This window comes from Meles meles, chromosome 7, assembly GCF_922984935.1.
Source record: "Meles meles chromosome 7, mMelMel3.1 paternal haplotype, whole genome shotgun sequence".
NCBI lineage: Eukaryota > Metazoa > Chordata > Mammalia > Carnivora > Mustelidae > Meles > Meles meles.
In genome coordinates this window covers 98,499,666-98,520,460 of record NC_060072.1, presented here as the reverse complement: position 1 = coordinate 98,520,460, position 20,795 = coordinate 98,499,666, and positions in this window count along the sequence as shown.

Below are 20,795 nucleotides of genomic sequence, written 5' to 3'. Positions count from 1 at the left end.
CTCTCAATGATGAGTCCTAAGTCTGACTTTACATTTAGAGTTGAATTTCAGAATATCCAAATTCTGTTCCATTTTATGCAACTCATTTCTCTCAATGATCACTTTCAACTTTAAGGATTAGGACATTCCTGGAATGAGGTAGCCATCTGCTCCCTTCATATTATTTTTCCACTGTGCACATATAAAGGATTAGGCATGAAGTCATGCAACAGCTGTCTAGTCATGCATGTGCTATAATCCAGAGGAAATGCACTGCCCACCTGCAATGCAGCAGTTAACCTGCAGTTAACAAATGGTGTCTAACCAGGTTCAGTGACAACATAATGAAGAGCTTAAAAGGTATGCATACATTTGAAAATGGGGCTGGCAGTGGAATAACAAGTGAAACTAATTTAATTTATTAATGTCTAGATTTCTACTCCAATAGACAAGTTATTTTGGGTTTTATTTTAAATAACTTTCTCTCAAGATTTTCTGAGATATATTGCAATTTGTCGATACCTTTAAAATCCTAAAGCTTCATTTAGAAAGTTGATTTCAGAGAGGAAATTTTCTACAATTGGCAAATGGGTTGTAAACCTGTTCAGATACTGGGGGGTCATGAGCCAAAGCAGCAAAACGAGAGGCAAAGTCTCCTATGGAAAAACAGTTACGTTTGTCGAGTCAAGGTCTAAGCTGATCACAAGTCAAAACACAGACAAATCAGGAAAGGCACTCTACTGGCAGGGAGAACATTCATGAGCTCCTAATACCTGATCACTTTGCACCCAGAGAGGAGGGCCTTCTCCATCTTATCCACCTAGCAATGAGCCAACAACACTCCACAGACCTGAATTTTGCAAGGCCTGACAACCATCCTGCTTCCTACACTCCCATATGCATATTCAGTACTAGAATGTATTTCCAGGGGCCCTGAAGTATTTGCACCTGCCTGGAAGGATCTGAGCTTCTAGAAGACTGCCACCAAAGAGCTAGGAAAAATTCCACCTTCATCTTGCATGACCCCATCCCCAAGCCCAATTTGTTCTCCACAGGATGATCTATCTTACCAAGTGCAAATCCGACCAAGTTATTTCCATTTTTAGCAGCTTTCAAAGCTAATATTTTAAAACTTAAAATTTTTTCAGGGCACCTGGGTGGTTCAAATGGTTGGGTGTCCAACTCTTTATTTCGGCTCAGGATATGCTCTCAGGGTTCTAAGGTCAAACCCTACATCAGGCTCCATGCTCAGCAGGGAGTCTGCTTAAGATTCTCTCTCTCCCTCTGCCTGTGCCCTTCCCCCCACTCTCCCTCCCTCCCTCTTTCTCTCTCTCTCTCTCAAATAAATAAAGAAAATCTTTAAAAAAAAATTTTTTTTCCCAGCTAAGTTTTTCATCTTGGCTTGTACTAAGGTGCCCTGCATACAATCCTATAAATATTGGTTACAAACCATTATTATTATTGTTAATATTGTTATTAACATTATCATTATTAATTCCTGCCTTCCCCTGTTAAAATATCAGTTTTATAAAGATGCTACTTGCTCAGGGGCATCTGGGTGGTCCAGTTAAGTTGAGTGTCCAACTTGTGATTTCAGCACAGATCATGATCTCAGCAGTCCCCCTCAGCGGACCCCACATCAGCTCTGTGCTCAGTGGGAGTCTGCTTGAGATTCCCTCCCCTGCCCCTTTCTCTATTCACTTACTCTCTCTCTCTCAAATAAATAAATAAATCTCTTTTTTTTAATTTTTTTAAAGATTTATTTATTTATTTATTTATTTATTTATTTATTTATTTGACAGAGATCACAAGTAGGCAGAGAAGCAGGCAGAGAGAGAGGAGGAAGCAGGCTCCCTGCTGAGCAGAGAGCCCGATGCGGGACTCGATCCCAGGATCCTGGGATCATGACCTGAGCTGAAGGTAGAGGCTTTACCCCACTGAGCCACCAGGTGCCCCTCTTTTTTTTTTTTTTTTTTTTTTTAAGATACTGCTTGTTCAATGCTACTTCCCTAGTATAGTATCTAGCACATAACAGACACCCAAAAATAGTTGTTGCATGAATGGAACATGTAGCACTTGGCTACTATTGCTCATCTCTATGTTACAAAAGTTATATTTTGAAAGAGGAACCTTTGCCCTGGAAAATTCAAGAACAATACTTTAAAGGCTATTTTCTTTCACATTTATACATAATATAGATAATGAGTTATATTACATATAAGCACATACATATGTCATACTTAGAAAGATTCAAGACTACTGGCGCTTTTGCCATTTGTACATACATAAGAAATCAAAGCCTTCCCCTTCTTGCCTTTGTGGCCTCATGAACTTGGCATAGTGACATAACCTTGATGTCGTGTTAATTAGGCAAATGAAGCTGCTAGGATTGCCACAAATTACCCCTGGTGAGTGAATGTTCACATCAGTGAGGCCTTTATACCAAAAAGAAATAAGGAGCACTAGAAGAACAGCATAAAAATACGCTTGTTTAGATCATTCTTCAAAAGACTGCAAGATTCAAAACACCAACTTAGAGACAAATGCCAATTACTGGCATTTGTTAGCTTTTCCCATTACAATTTCAAACTAAATCTGTTTATATTCTTTAGGTTTATCCCTACACTATCCCCCCCTTTTGTAGTACAAATCGATTTCCATGTGCTACACATAGCCAGGACAGGAAGACCTTCGGCTTCCCTCAGCTTTCTGTGTTCTCCTGATTGTTACAAACTACTCCAGTGAACTGGATTCCCTTGACCTTTAACTTCCCTCTTCCTAGTCTCCAAAACAGAATCACTTACAGATGAAGCAAGGCTGAAAAATTGCAAACATTTGGGTGCTATGATGGCTGAAGCTTCCCCCAGAGTGGTTCGGTGCATTGCGTTTTCCTGTCATCCATTTGATTTCCAAACCCTGATCTGGCCCAAAAGACAAAAGGAAGCCAAGGAACTTAACAATAAAAGCTGATTTCTTTTGTTTTTAGAAAAGAAAAAGATGCTAATACAGCAAAGTTTTATTTTTGAATATTAATTCACAAGCACCTTAGATATCAGGTCTCAATAAAACTTATTCTTATTTTAAAAAAACCCTCAATAATTAAATGAAACAAATGTTTAAAGAGTACCTAATTTGTGCAAATCACTACACTAAATACTGCAGGAAGAATGCCCAATAAATATTACTTAGTTAATGCTATTTTCAAAATTAGACTCCAGTGGTAGGGAAAAATGCACACATGAAAAAAAAATCATATACTACCACTGAACAAATTCACCTATAATAGAGTATTGTGCATTGTAAACACAAGTATATACATACATGTGTATGCACATTTGCACACACATGTGTACACATTACTGCATGAAGAAAATTTTCTGTAATTATCACAAAGCCCCTACAATATTCCACATTACTATTAAATAAGAAACTCAAGAACAATTCACCCAGGGTCACACAAGTAAACTAGTGTGTGTCAGGGATAGGCTTTGAAGTCCAGCCTCCCTAATACCAAAGTCCATGCTCTTTCCACACAGCATCCAGTCATCAATACCGTATATTATAAAGGCCCAAGCAAAGTCAGATGAAATTGTAGAAGGAAAAAAAAAAAAAAGACAAAATAGAAACAAGCTACTGTTAACATAAAGATGAGGAAGTAACTAATGTTTATGATAATTCAAAACACACACATAAAAATCTATTTATTCCTAAGTTTTTAACCTTTACCAAGCCAAACAGAATGCTAAAGAATCAAGAAGGGGACTGTTCTCACCTTGCACATTTCAATTCACACCAAACAGAAACTGGCCCCTCAGAACTGTGATGCCAGTCATTCACTGGCCCATTCTTAATACGTTATTTGAAATTTTACCATAATTAAGTATCCCTGACATAATAAATAACTTTGACCTAATATAAATTATAATGGATGCTTATGTGATATTATTTTGTGTACTAAAATACTAATATTCCAAGGAATAAATGTTGCTCATCTCTCTCATAGGGATACTGAGGACCCCAAAGTTAGACAGTATCATTTTTTTATATTTTAAATAGGCCCACCAATAAATAAGGGAGGTCATAACGTTTCCTACCACAAGAATCAGGTCTCGGCTAACACAGAAAAGTTAGGAATAGGAGCCCTTACCTGGAAAATTCAAGAGAGTCTGGGGAGGGTGCCTGGGTGGCGCAGCGGATTAAGCCGCTGCCTTCGGCTCAGGTCATGATCTCAGGGTCCTGGGATAGAGCCCCGCATCGGGCTCTCTGCTCCGCAGGGAGCCTGCTTCCTCCTGCCTCTCTGCTTACTTGTGATCTCTCTCTGTCAAATAAATAAATAAAATCTTTAAAAAAAAAAAAAAGAGAGAGAGTCTGGGGAAGAACACACCACAGAGACTAGAACCCTGACAGGTTCTCAGGGTTCATCTCGGCCACATGTGTACATAGGTCAGACACTCAAGACCTTCAACACTCACATGGATTCTCAACAGAGAAATCTCCATGTGGCCATTCCATCAATGATTCCAAATGAACATCTATACATACCTATTTCCAAGTAATTACAACTTAAGGAAAGAACAAAAAGCCAGCACATTAAAAAAAAAATAATAAAAAAAATAATCTTCTAAGACCAGACCATGGCTATTTGGATCCCTAAGACTAAAGCTTCAAATGTTGATTCTCCCAATATCTAAGGCTAGAAATTTTATATATAGTGTTCAATGGCTCAGAATGCTAGGAACTAGAGAGGATGTTCCCAAAGCACTGATTTGGCCACAAAGAATGACAAGGCAAAGGGAGAGGAAAAAATAAGTTCTCCATGCCCCAAAATTCACTTTCAAAGCAAGGATTCTCTTCAGAGATACATCAATAAACATAATAGCAAAACCACATTTTAACCCTAAGCATGTGGCATTATCTCATGTTTAAGCTTCCCCAAAATACCTAGTTTCATGTTAACACTTGTTTTCCTTAAATGAAAAGCCTCCTCAGAGGACTTGGAGCAGGGCAGCCACCCAGTCTCACAAGAAGAACCCTTAGTGGAGAAACTGTATTAGGTTGTTTCCTGACATCTCTTGTACAAAGATTAGAGGGCAAGACATATTCCCGAAGGACTTCTTCTGTCATTGGCTGGGGCTTCTACCAAGTTGACTTGCCATTACATGCATCTACTGATAACAAGGAGGACCTACAGCTTTGAACTGAGCAGTGAAAGTACAAATGCAAAGATAAACTTTTATGGACATATCATAGCCTAGTGCTAGAACCCGTGTTTCAGAAAAATGAGAGGATTTGTTTTGATAAAGGCTGAACATTTACCTTCCCACTCCAAGGCACATCCCCTTAGACAGCCAAGTTACCACTTTGGTATAGATCCTTTCAAAGTTTTTTTTCTATACATTTGCATACAAATATGGAAGTACCAAGTGTGTGTGCATTTTAATAAATATCATATCATTTATTCTTATTTAAATGTCCTCTTCTTACTCAATGACATACCATAGATGCATTTACATGTCTACAGTACGTTATAGTTTCTTTATGTTTAAACACTCCTACTGATAAAACAAATTAAGTTTCTCAGTCTTTCAATTAACTGCTCAGTGAATATCTTTGCAAATGCTTCCTTGTTCAAATCTCTCTGATGTCTACTGAGAAGTAAACGGGTGGCTCAAAGGTTATGTGCAATTAAATGTTAATAAAATGGAGCCATATTGCTCTCTTGGCTATATGTGTGAGTGCCTATTTCCCCACACCCTTCTCAGGATATGCTATTAGCAAATATTTAAAGCCTGTCCATCTGGCAGTTTAAAAGTAGCAGCTAATTTCTCTTTTATATTTTCTTGATTATTAATGAAGTAAAACATAATTCTATACATTTTTTGTCTATCTATACTTCCTTTTCTACACATTGACTACTTGTATACCTGTCCCATTTTTCTACTGGCTGGTCTTTTTCTTAGTGAACTTTTGCAGTTTTTAAAATTTAAAATACAGAGAACACAACCCTTTATTATATGTGTTACAGGTAGTTATCCCAACTTTCACTTGCTTTTCTTTTAACTTTAGGATTTATTTTTTAAACTGATTTTCAACTTATTTATGAAAGCCTTCACCAGCTCAAGATATTAAAGATATTATTCTATATTTTTTCTTGAATTTTTAAATACATTTTATTTTCATTCTTTAAGTGTTGGAAATAGAAACACAGTTTGTATTTTCAATATAGAGTTATCCCATAATGCTTGAAGTGCCATATTTATCATATGTCAAATTTTATTTTTTTTTTCCCTTTTTATTAATTTTTTCAGCGTAACAGTATTCATTCTTTTTGTCATATGTCAAATTTTAATTAGATATTATCCATTTTTGGAGATTCTATTGTATCTATCTCACTGATTCATTAGTCTAGCCCCACACTGTTTTAATTATTATTAACTCTTTTTATTCCGTATACAGTAGAGTAAGTGTTTCTTTTGTCTTCTTTTAAAAAAATGTCAATTCTTGAGCATTTTCCCCAATCAGATTAGGCTTGTCAATTTCCGTGGAAAAAAAAAAAAAACAAAACTGTGAAATTGTAATATAAATAGTATTTATTTTAAAATGTACTTAGGAAGAATGTTTCATGATTGAGACTCTATATCTATGATCATTATGATAATGATATATCATTACATGGTTCTGTATATTTAGATCTACCTCTCTAAGCCTTTATAAAATTTAATTAGTTGAACTTAATTCATTGATTTTTCATTATTAACATCTGATAATATGGTTAATACTAGGCTATCTCTTACTACTGTTCCATTACTATTTTTTTTCAAAAAATTTCTACCTGTTCTTATCCACTTACTTTACTAAATAATATTTAGCATACTTAAGTTCTAAAATAAAAACTGTATTTTATCTTCCTCATTATGAAAAGCACACATATTTCAAATGGAAGTACGAAAAGACACTGGGAGAGTATATCTCAGTAATCCAGGAAAAGTTTGTTCAGAGACAGAAGATCTGTATGTGACATTGTTTGGTGATTAACTGTGATGTTGGGAGCACAGGTTTAGGGGTGGTAGATAATGACAGGCGGTCAGACAACAAATGCTCCCAAATGACTTGCATGTTCCAGAGGATTTGACCAAACACTATGTCAAATCCAGAGGATTTGACTATGTGATGGCACAAATTTAAACCTAGAGTTCTATCACTAGCATAAAGTCACCCTATGTTTAGATGTGATTTCAAATTTAGAGATTCCTAGCATAGATGTGGGATGCATGCTCACTGCAGGTTAGGAGTGTGCTGGGTTAAAGGATCAGTCTTAGGAAGGATGTACCAAATCAGTAAATGAGCATCATCAGAGAATGGAGAATGAATCAAGTCAGGTGGATGGGCTTTTCTCCTTAGTTATAGAAATTAGAGAAATAAATGCCCCAAGGATTAGCAATAAATCTTACCCTGAGTAGCAAAAGCAAATGAATTTTGAAGAAAGGGAAGGGTGAAGAATAGAAAGATCAGGGAATTGGGGTAAGAGCAGAGGTTTCTGAGAACCACGGGGCAGTCAGAAAAGTCAAAGGTGCCCAGGTAGTCTCTTGCTTTTCCTACTTCCCTCACCCTTCTTTAGGTAATTACTTCTACCTGTATCTATCCTCTCTTTTCTTCTGCCTCCCGTTACTGTTTGCCCTGACACTGCTCAGGAAAAACATCTTTTTTTATTTCCTTCTTCTAGAAAAAAAAAAAAAATTCCTGGTCCTTTGTTATGGATCACATTCTCTGCTAGATGGCAATAAGTGGTAATCTATCTATTAGATGAAGAGATCTTATTAGTGAAGGATTTAGTTCTCTGATGCTGCTTCTTGAGACTTTGAGTTATCTCAGATCAAATGTCCACATTCAGGGACTCCAGAAGACAATTTTATTTTAGGGAGGCTTTTAGCATTGCTGCAATCAAAATAAGCCACTCAGCAGAGTGGCCCTGTTAGGAAAGTTCCTGCAGAAATACTGTCATGAGGGAAAAAAAAAATCTAAGATACTGTCTTGCCTAATGCAGGACATCTGGTTACCTTATACTAATGCGGTCAGTACATCAGAAAAATAAAAAATGCAGCACACTGATAGCCAAGTTAACTTTGCCATATGAAGCTTAGCCCTGGAATTTCCTGTATTTGTATTTCAATTGCAATCCATTTTCTAGGTTTATTCTTCTCATTCTCCCTGAAAAGAGGTGAGGGAGGGGCTGAGAGGGAGGAAGGGTGGGGAGGACGGAAAGGAGAGAGTGGGAAAGAAGGAAAGGAAACAGGAGAAAAAGAAAAAGTGTTTAAAAGATTTGTAAAGCAGGGGCACCCGGGTGACACAGCTGATTGAGCATCTGACTCAGTTTCTGCTCAGGTCATGATTTCATGGGCTGTGGGATCTAGCCCCGCTTCAGGCTCCTCACTCAGCAGGGAGTCTGCTTGAAAGATTCTCTCCCTCTGCCACTCCCCACACTTTCTCTCTCTCACTCTCTCAAAACAAACAAATATTTTTTAAAAATTGTGAAGCTAACATTTAAGGTTGATTCCCCCTCACAAATGGGAGGCGGAAGTCCTTAACTTGAAGAAGAGCTATTTTAAGCAGACACTTAAGGAATACCAGCAATCCAAAAGATTTATAAGTGTTTTGATTACAGCAAACACCATAAAACACTTCCAAAAAACTCTCATAAATAAGACTCTTAAGTCACCATTATCAGCTTCATCTTCAGAGTCTTTCCTGTCAAATGCTAAGACAGTAGTTTACCTCCTCTTTGGTCACACACATAGAAATAAGGCTCAATTTGGACCAAGAGTAAGAAAGGGGTTTTGATGATGCTAAAACATTACCCCAAAAGGCACCCACATCACACTGCACAGCCCATAGGAGCAAAGTCCTAGCTCCCAAATTTCTGTTCTTCAGAACAGTTGTAAGAAGCCGAACTGGGCTGAGATCTACAGAGTTGTGTTCATTCAGAAGTCGAACAGCAGGACACTCACTATTCCCTTGTGGGTTCTCCTGTTTGGAATGCCAAATAGCACAAGACTACTTTCTAATTTCATACAGGGAAGTACTTTAACTGCATAATTTTGGATGAAAAACACATAATTCTTAAGAATCCAATTTATAAAACAGTGGTACAAAGCCTTATGGAAAAAGAATTACATCTTGATTTTAATCTATTTTTATGAAGAAGGTTGTTCTTAATTTTCTGAAGTAGACAGGGATGCCTGTGAAATTGCTGGGTTTGCCTGACTGAACCTGGAAACATGCCTTTTCCTGTTTCTTAATCCGTGGCACTAACTCTGCCTCCTTGTTCTTCCTCTTTCTCCATTCATGTAACAGGCATAATTCGTGTTGTGATAAAACTTGCTAGTCCTGACTCCTGGGAACTGACCTTTCCACAGCTCTTCCTAATTCCATATCAGTAATCTTAGCAGCTTGAAATTGACCCTTGAGAAAATATTTACACCACAGACATGGACAAACACTACAAAAATCATAGCTATTCTCCAGAGAGCCAGTTCTTAAATATTTATCACACAACTGACAATGAAGTATGGTATCCTTATTCACAGTGTGCTGACAAGTTTCAGATATATTATTGAAAATGTTTGACTTTGCCATTTCCTATATAGACTGCAACTATTCTGACTTTGAGAGTGATTACTGAAGCAGTCCACATGTTTATTTTGTTTATTATAAACCATTAAGACCATTATAGAATACCATTAATGAAGAACTTGATTCCCCATTATTTTTAAAAGCAAATAACTTGAAAATTGGGATTGATCCCAGAATAGAATTTTTTTTTAAAGATTTTATTTATTTATTTGACAGACAGAGATCACAAGTAGGCAGAGAGGCAGGCAGAGAGAGAGAGGAGGAAGCAGGCTGTCTTCAGAGCAGAGAGCCCGATGCGGGGCTCGATCCCAGAACCCTGGGATCATGACCTGAGCCGAAGGCAGAGGCTTTAACCCACTGAGCCACCCAGGCGCCCTGATCGCAGAATAGAATTTAATGTGAAGTGACAAGTGTACTTATTCATGAGACATCTGACCTACCACAAAGTTCCATTTGCCTCTCAGTGTAATGGGGGATTTACTGAAGGTCATTAAAGATCCTCAAAAAATGTTTCTCACCCTATGCCTTCAAGGGTTAGTCAGACCTGGCAAAAGTTCCAGAAGGAGGAGTAGTACAGTTTTGAGTTGGTTGGGTAATTTGCTTCTCCCTCTTTGGTCAAGCAAGGATAACAGAATGGAACAGACCACAGTGGAATGATCCCACCTTTGTGCAGAGCTATACAGTACTCCTGTGATCAGGACAAATCTGTCAAAAGGGCCTCCTAGAAGGAACTGTGTACTTGCAAAACCACAAACCATGGATTTGAGTCTGTTTCTATTAGAGAATTCTCTCCCAGACATTATGTCATTTTATTTTTCTTTTAATGTTGTTTATGAACAGGTCTCTAACTACAGTACAGGAAATGTGTTGATTATACTTATCACAATGAAACTGTTTTCCAAACACTTAGCCATTTTCCTGCCAATAAAATAACTTGGAAGATCTTGGGCAGATAGACAATGTATTCATTAAATTGTTCATATATTCATGTATAAGATTATTTTCTACTTCCAATATTCAAATCTCATAACAAAACTATTCTCTCCCTTGAGAGTGAAGCATTTTATCTAGTTAAGAAACACAAAGACAGAGATGTATCATTTTTTCAAATAAATTATTAAACTGTGTGAGGATACTTACAAGTTATTTTTTTAATATGGAAAAGTATATGATCAAGCATTTCCTGAATATTAAAGGAATTTAAGTATAATATATTTATATACAGTATACTAGCAATACAGAATCATCAGCTTCATCAATATAAAGGATGAAGTCTCAAAAAAATTTTAAAAATATAGAATTTAGAAACTGGATCTTAGAAATCATGTCTGATTTCTTAATGTAATAGATGAAGAAGCCAAATGGTGAGATTTTTGGGGGGTGCATACATCTGGTAGGTGGCTGCACCCTTGGTCCTAAATCAGGCATTCTGATTTCCAAGAGCATTTTCCTTGGCACCACAGTCTTTCCAAGGATATATACGCTAAACATTCCAACATGGCATCTGCAGGGTCACAGTTGTTCCCCACTTCTCCAAAGGAACTTTAGTCCATTTAAAATAAATCAGTTTATTTGGTATCTTCGTTCTTTAAAAAAAAAAAAAAAAAAAAAGATTTTATTTATTTATTTATTTTAGAGAGTATTGACACAAGAGAGAGCGTGTGTAGAGAGAGGAGCAAGGAGAGAGAAGGACAAGCAGACTCCACCCTGAGAGTGGGGCCCAACTTGGGGCTCGATTTCACAACCCTAAGATCATGATCTGAGCCAAAAGCAAAAGTCGGATGCTTAACTGACGGAGTCAACCAGGAGACCCTGGTGTCTTCATTCTTTAAATTTAATGAAGCACCTTTATAATACACATGTTGAAGTATGAAATCATCCCATTTGCCAGGGGTAGGCATTGTATTTCTGGAGATTTATTTTGTTTTCCATGCTACAGTATTTATCTTTCACAGTTGCCTTGCAAGAGCTAATAACTGCATTCACTTCTAGTGAACCAAGAGCAGAAACACTGGTTTAAAAAAGAATGAATCCATCTAGAGGGTGCCTGTCTATGTATCCTGAAGATAGGACAATAAAGCTCCTTACGGTTTGGTCACTGCCTCAGGCCAGAAGGTAGTTCTATACCTTCAAATATCAACATTTCTCAAAAATTCTGAGGCATTTTCTCCTGCTAGCATTTCTTCACCCTATCCCTTTAGTTAGAGCTGACAAAAGCTCCAGAAGGAAGGAGAAAGGAAGTTTGCACCATTGTACACGTAGCTTTGCCTTTCCAACCTGAGCCTATCAAACAACTAGAAAGTAGCTTCTTTTCACTGGGCAGTCCAAACAAACCAAGCTCAAATTGGAAAGGAGACATGAAAGTTTGTGTGTATAGGTTAAATCCCAATCATCACTTCCAATCACCTGTCCGCAGCTTCTGCTCTTGGACATATGTTCTGAGTCCAGTATAAGAATATATGTTTCTGTAAGAATTAGGATTCACAGAGAAATTAAGCAAAAAAGGTAACTTAACATATCCAAACCACGGTCATAGTTAGAATCAGATCACAGCTTTCTTTCAAATTAGATTGCTTTCCACTTATTACACATCAATTTAATTTTTAGTAACACAAGGAAAAACACAAGAGCAACTCAGTGGCTTTAATTACATACAGAAAAGATTTATTTACAGATGCCTCTTCAGGGACTCTAATAAAGCCTTCACATGGGGGAAAGCCCCCAATATAATGGAGATATCACATTCCGAATTTAGTCCCCATGTAGGAAAACCCTACTACTCTCTAAGTTGGAGGTTATTCTTTGGAGAGCTGATTCTTTCTAGTCTTTGAATTCTACCCAAATTCAAACTGGGTAATAATTTGAATAATCATCTCATATGTGTGACTTTTTATTTGTGATGTTCACTTATTAGTTTTAGACTTTTAGAGCTGGAAAAGGTCTTGAAGATCCTGCCTAATGCAAGGATTATTTGAGCATTGCAAATAGTCATGTAGTATCTTCTTAAATATTTTTGAGAGGTAATATTGTAAAAAACCTTTCAAAGGGCCTATTGCAATGGAACAAGAAGATGTGTAGCCCACAGCACACTGGTACTTGAGCCAAGAGGTGGGCAGGAAGAGCCAATAGTTTAGAGAAAAAAGCCAGTGTCCCTGTTCAGTCAGGACACTTCGGTATAGGTCAGCTTGAGTTAACACAGCAAACAAAGAGTTTTACCAGCTTTAGAGATGCTTCTCCCACTGCCCCTGGGCAGGAACCCTAATTCATAGTCCCACTCATCTCTGAATAAAACCTTCAGCCTTTCTGGTTAGGGAACTTAACCAGAGTACATATCCCATTAAAAAGCCATACATATACACATACATACATACATACATAATGGTACCCGAACAAAGAGCACAGCTCATGGGTTTTCCTCATCTTCAAACTTCACCTGACCAGGGAATTCAGGGCACACCCTGGCCTGATTTGGATCCCCTAACAATGAGCTGTACAGGGCTTGAGTACTGAACTGATGACCTGCCAAGGCAGGGAAGTTAATTCATAGCCCCATGTACTACTGAATACGGTACCCTGGCCCATATATTGAGCCTGATCAGAGAACCATAGAGCTCATCCTACAGACTCACTCACAGACTCAATCCAGCAGTCTTATCTGACTATCCTCAGCCAGTGGTACAGCCCCTATCCTTATCCTCAACCTTGAACAGTTGCCTTGACCAAAAACAGACCATAATAGGAGGCCTCATCTCCTAAAGACATTACCAGCAGACACAACTGGAAACCCAAACTGAGCAGACTGGTGAAGAACTGTCCCTGCCAAAGCAAATCTGCTTAGACTGGAAGAGGAGACCAATTATTCAAATGTATAGATCCCAATATAAGAATCACAAAAGTCAGTTAAATATGACACCACCAAAGGAAACTAATCAAACTCCAAAAAGTGACCTTAAAGAAATGGAGATCTATTAACTATCAGACAAAGAATTTAGAATAATCCCCTTAAGGAAGTTTAATGGACTACAAGAAAATACAGAAAACCAAGTGAAATTGAGAATATAATGTATGAAAAAATGAGAAGTTTGACAAGGAAATAGCCACCATCAAAAATAAATAAATAAATAAATAAAATCCACAAAGAAACCCAGAAATCCTAGAACTGAAAAAATATAAAAACTGAACTGAAGGATTCAATAGAGGTTCAAAAGTAGAGTCAACCTTGTGGTAGAAAAAAATCAGCAACTTAGATGATAGGACATTGGAAATTACCCAATTAGTGCAGCAAAAAGAATAAAAAAGAGAGAAGAAGGCCTATGGGAATTGTGGAGTACAATGAAAAAGAAACAATATTCACATCATGAGAATCCCAGAAGGAGAAATAAAAATGAGAGGGAAATAAATCATATTTAAAGCATTAATAGCTGAAAATTTCCTAAAACTAGGGAGAGATATGGATCTGGATATCCAGATCCATGAGATCCAGAGGACTCCAAATAGGTTGGATCCAAATAGGGCTACACTGGGACATCATACTGTAATTAAACTGTCAAAAGCTAAAGATAAAAAAAAAAAAAAGGATTTTTAAGAGCAGCAAGAGAAAAGAGAGTAGTAGTCATGTACAAGGGAAGCCTCGGATTATGGGCAGATTTCTCAACAGAAAATTTTCAGGCGAGGAGAGAGTGGGAAGACATATTCAAAATATTGTAAGAAGAGAACTCTTAACTAAGAATTCTATAAGCAAAGATGTCCTTCAGAAACAAAGCAGGGAGAAAAACTTCCCTGAACAAACAAAAGGTTAGGGAGTTCATTATTACCAGATTTGCTACAAGGAGTTCTTTGAGTGGAATTAAACAAACACTAATTAACATCATAAAAATATAAAAAGATATATAAAAATATATTTAAAATATGAAAATATAAAATAAAATTTTATAATAAAATAAAAACAATAAAAAGATACCAGTAATGGTAAATATATAGTCATAGATTCTGCAATATGGTAATAGTATTGCATAATTCACTTATAAGGCTAGTTTAAAATCAAAAGGAAAAAATGTAGTATAAATAACCATAAGTACAATAACATATTACTAATTATACTATATAAAAATGTAAATTATAACAGCAACAACTTAAGATGTGGGGGGAGAAGAAGTAAAAGTATAGTTTGGAAATTATGTTGAAGTTATTATCAGTTTAAAATAAGGTATTATAAGTTTAAGGAGTTTTTTGTAAGCTTCACAGGAACCACAAGGAAAAATCCTGTAATAATTACACAAAAAACCATGATAAAGAAGTCAAAGCATACAAACACCAAAACAGCAAAATATAAAAAAGACAGAAGGATAATAAACCAGGATCTACAAAATAATCAGTAAATAATTAGCCAAACAGCAATAAGAAGTCCTTACCTATCAAGAATTACTTTAAACATTAGGGTGTAAAATTCTCTAATTAAAAGACAATTCTCTAATTGAAAGCTAATGGATTTAAAAAAAGAAGAACCATAAGATTCAACAATATACTGCCTACAACAGACACAGTTTAGCCTTGAAGACACACATAGATTGAGAGTAAGGAGATGGAAAAAGACATCTCAAGCAAATGGTAACCAAAACAAAACAAAACATAAAAAAACAAAAAAAGCAGGGGTAGCTATACTTATATCAGACAAACTAGACTTTAAAGTAGAAATGGTAAAAAGTGACAAAGAAGGTCATTATAAAATGAAAAAGTGTCAATACATCAAGAAGTTATAAGACTTATAAATATTTATGTACCTAATATCAGAGCATCTAAATATATAAAGCAAAAACTAACAGAACTCCCGTTGTTTCGTCTTATGGTGTCACTTATCTCTCGAATTCTCCCCTCATGGTCCAGTAGCTGTTTGTCCCTCTTTTGCTCGGCTTCTTTATTCTCTGTCCCTTCAATGGAGGAATGGATAAGGAAGATGTGGTCCATATACACAATGGAGTATTATGCCTCCATCAGAAAGGATGAATACCCAACTTTTGTAGCAACATGGATGGGACTGGAAGGGATTATGCTGAGTGAAGTAAGTCAAGCAGAGAGAGTCAAGTATCATATGGTTTCACTTATTTGTGGAGCATAACAAAGAACATGGAGGACATGGGGAGATGGAGAGGAGAAGGTAGTTGAGGGAAATTGGAAGGGGAGATGAACCATGAGAGACTATGGACTCTGAAAAGCAATCTGAGGGTTTTGAAGGGGCGGGGGGTGGGAGGTTGGGGGAACCAGGTGGTGGGTAATAGGGAGGGCACGTATTGCATGGAGCACTGGGTGTGGTGCAAAAGCAATGAATACTGTTACGCTGAAAAGAAATAAAAAAAAAAAAAGAAAAAAAAAGGAAAAAATGAAAAAAAAAAAAAACTAACAGAACTAAAAGGAGATATGAAAAGTAACACAGTAACAGTTGGGAACTTTAATACCCTACTTTTTACATGGATAGATCATCCAGAGAATCAATAATAGTGGATATGAACAACACCATACACCAAGTGGATCAAACTGATATATACGAACATTCTATACAACAACAGCAGAATAAAAATTCTTCTCCAGAACACAGGGAAAATTTTCCCAGATAGACCTTATGACAGACAACAAAGCAAGTCTTAACAAATTCAAGAAGATGGAAATCATACCAAGTATCTTCTCTAACTACGGTGGCATGAAACTAGTGATCAATAATAAGAGTAAAACTGGAAAATTCACAAACACAGAGAAATTAAACAACACTCTTCTGAACAACCAAAGAATAAAAGAAGAAATTAAAGGGTAAATTAAAAAGTTTCTTGATACAAACAAAAGTGGAAACACAACATACCAGAAGTGGAATATAGCAAAAGTAATTCTAAGAGGGAAGTTCATAGCAATAAACACCTACATGAAGAGCAAGAAATATCACTAAAGATCATTAAGATCACTAAAATAAACACACTAACTCTACACCCTAAAGAACTAGAACTGGACAATGTAGAAGGAATGCAAAAATTCTTATAAATATGCAACTTACCAAGACTGAATCAGGAAGAAATAGAAAATCTGAATAGACCAATTACTAGTAAGGAGATTAAATCGGTAACCAAAAATCTCCCACCAAGGAAAAGTCCAAGACCAGACAGCTTCACTGGTGAATTTTATTAAACATGTAAAGAAGAATTAACACCAATACCTATCAAACTCTTCCCAAAAAATCCAAGAGGAGGGAACACTACCAAACTCATTTTATAAAGCCAGTATAATCCTGATGCCAAAACCAGAAAAGCACACTACTAGGAAAGGAACTACAGGCCAATATCACCAAAGAATATGCAAAATTCTCAATAAAATACAGCAAACTAAATTCAGCAGCACATTAAAAGAAGCCTGAAATGCAAGGATGGTTTTATATAAGCAAATTAATCAATGTGATATATCACATTAACAGAATGAAAGAAAAGAATCATATGATCATCTTAGTAGGTGCAGAAAAATCACTTGACAAAATTCAACATCTATAGAGAATAATAAATCTTAACGAACTAGGCAGGAAAGGAACATATCTCAACATAATAAAGGCCATATATGACAAACCCACAGCCAACAAAAGACTTCTTATACTTGACAGTGAAAGGTTGAAAACTTTTCCTCTAAGATCAAGAACAAGATGGGGGGAGGGGGGCATTCTCACCACACCTATTTAACACAGCAGTAGAAATCCTCCTAGAACAATCAGGCAAGGAAAAAAAAGGTATAAGAATTGTAAGAAAAAAAAAAAGAAAGAAAGACATAAAATTGACTCTATGTGTAAATGATATGACTATATATAGAAAATCCTAAAAACTCAACCAAAAAACTATTTGATCTAATCCAAAAATTCAGGAAAGTAGCAGAATACAAATTTAACACACAAAAATTAGTAGCATTTCCATATACTCACAATGAATTTTCTGAAAAAAGAAATAAATCAATTATGTTTAAAATAGCATCATCCAGGATGCTTGGGTGGCTCAGTCAGTTAAGTTTCTGCCTTCGGCTCAGGTCATGATCCCAGGGTCCTGGGATCAAGTCCTGCATCAGACTCTTTGCTCAGCTGGGAGCCTGCTTCTCCCTCTGCTTGTTTGCTCTCTCTCTCTCTCCTCTCTGACAATTAAATAAATAAAATCTCTAAAAAATAGTATCATCAAAGACAATAAAATGCTTAGGAATAAATATAACTAAGGAGATGAAAGATTTTCACTCTGAAAACTGCAAAACATTGATAAATGAAACTGAAGTAGTTGCAAATAAATGGAAAGGTGTCCTGTGCTCATGAACTAGAAAAATGTATATTATTAAAATGTTAATACTACCAAAGCCATCTATAAATTCAATGCAACCCCTACTGAGATTCCAATGGCATTTTTATAGAAGAAAAATACTCATAATATTTATATGGAATCACAAAGGACCTTGAATATGCAAAAAAATCCTAAGAAGAACAAAGCAGGAGGCATCACACATCCTGATTTTAAGCTATACTGTAAAGCTACAGTTAACAAAAGAGTATGGTGTTGGTATAAAAACAGATGAATAGACCAATGTAATAGAATCAAGGACCAGAAACAAACTGAAGCATAGACAGTCAACTAGTACTAAACAAGGGAGCCAAGAATACTGAATGGAGAAAAGATAGTCTTTTCAATAAATAGAGCTGAGATAATTGGATATTCACATGTAAAATAATGAAACTGGACTTATATCTTACAACGGCCATAAAAATTAACTCAGAATAGATGAACGACTTCTAATGTAAAACCTGAAACCAGAAAGCTCCTAGAAGAAAAGGTGAGAATAAAGCTCCCTGCCATAGGTCTTGGTAATAATTTTTGTGGATATGACACAAGTCACAAAATCAAAAATAAACAAGTGGGACTACCTCAAACAAAAGCTTCCGCAGAGGGGCGCCTGGGTGGCTCAGTGGGTTAAGCCTCTGCCTTCGGCCCAGGTCATGATCTCAGGGTCCTGGGATCGAGCCCTGCATCGGGCTATCTGCTTAGCAGGGTGCCTGCTTTCCCCTCTCTCTCTGCCTGCCTCTCTGCCTACTTCTGATCTCTTTCTCTCTCTGTGTCAAATAAATAAAATCTTTAAAAAAAAAAAAAGCTTCCGCAGACCCAAAGAGACCATTAACAAAGTGAAAAGATAGCCTACAGGATAGGAAAAAAATATTTGCAAACCACATATCTGATAAGAAGTTAATATCCAAAATATGTAAGAACTCATACAACTCAAAAGCAAACAAGCAAAAAGCCCAAATAACCCAATTTAAAAAAGGGCAAGGGGCCCGAATAGATAGACTTCCAAAGATCAACACAAAGCTAATGGGTCTGTGAAAAGTTGCTCAACATCACTAATCATTAGAGAAATGTAAATTAAAATCACAATGACATATCACCTCACACCTGTCAGAAGGGCCATCATAAGACAAGAGATAATAAATGTTGGTGTGGAGGTGAAGAAAACATAACCTTTGCGTACATTTGGTGGGATTGTGAATTGGTACAGCCACTAAGCAAACAATATGGAGGATCTTCAAAAAAACAGAACTGCCATATGACCCAGAAATTCCTCTTCTGGGAATATATCCAGAGGAAATGAAACCACTAAGTCAAAAGGTATCTGTAGCCCCGTGTTCACAGCAGCATTATTTTCAATAACCAAGATACAGAAGCAACCTAAGTGTCCATCAATGGATAAATAGATAAAGAAGATTGTGGAGATTATAGAATATCATTTAGCCATAAAAACAACAAGGAAATTCTCATTTTGACAGCATGGGTAAAACTTGAAGGTAATATGCTGAGAAAATAAGTCAGACAGAAAGGAAAATTCTGTATATCACTCACATGGAGAAGCTAAACAAAACACACACACCAACTCATAGAAAGAGAGATACAGGAAAGTTGTCAAGAGTATAAATCCTATAAGATCTCATCACAAGGAGAAATTTTTTCCTTCTTTTTTTATTCTTTGCTTGTTATTGTATCTATATGAGAAAATGGATGTTTGCTGAACCTATTTTGGTAAGCATTTCACAATATACGTAAATCAAGCCACCAGCTATATGCCTTAAATGTAAATAATGAGGTGTTTTAATTATTTCTCAATAATATAGAGAGGGGCGCCTGGGTCGCTCAGTGGGTTAAAGCCTCTGCTTTCGGCTCAGGTCATGATCCCAGGGTCCTAGGATCAAGCCCCACATGGGGTTCTCTGCTCAGCAGGGAGCCTGCTTCCTCCTCTCTCTCTGCCTGCCTCTCTGACTGCTTGTCATCTCTGTCTGTCAAATAAATAAATAAAATCTTTAAAAAAAAATATTGAGAAAAAATACATTAAGGGGAAACCTGGGGAAATTCAAATGTTAATTTCTTAGGTTTGATGAATATCCATGGTTCTATATAATGTTTATATGAAATATTACGTTATATAAGACGCTAACATTAGGGGCATCTGGGTGGCTCAGTGGGTTAAAGCCTCTGCTTTTGACTCAGGTCATGGTCTCAGGATCCTGGGATCGAGCCCCGGGTCAGGCTCTCTGCTCAGTGGGGAGCCTGCTTCCCTTCCTCTCTCTCTGCCTGCTGCTCTGCCTACTTGCGATCTCTGTCAATTAAATAAATAAAATTAAAAAAAAAAAAGACGCTAAAATTAGAGGAAGCTGGGTGAAGTGTACATAGAAAGGACTGTACCAGCTTTACAAAAACTTCTCAAAGTAGAGAATTATGTTAGAATAAAGTAGGTAAAAATTATCCTATAAAGATAGTATTTCCGTTTCATGGTGAAGAATCTGACTTAGGTGAGAGTTAAAGAGTGAATTTTTAACTTCAGCCTGTCCCTTACCTCTTTTTGTATCTTAGTCACCAACATTTTGTTGAGAGGCTACCAGAGAATGAGTGGGCAGAGTCTTGTTTTGACCTCTTTGACCAGTTTCTGCCACTTAGAAACTTAGGTAAATTTCCTAGGATATAAAATGTCAGGGTGATTGGCACAACACAGGAGCTCAACAACTGTTAGCCACCTACTGCATACCCACTGAAGTCACAAAAGCTGACGTAGCTAATATTCAAGCAGCCACTTAAATAGCAGTTCCCAAACCTGGCTAAGCATCAGAATCAGCTGGAGAACTTTCGAAAAATATAAATTTGTAG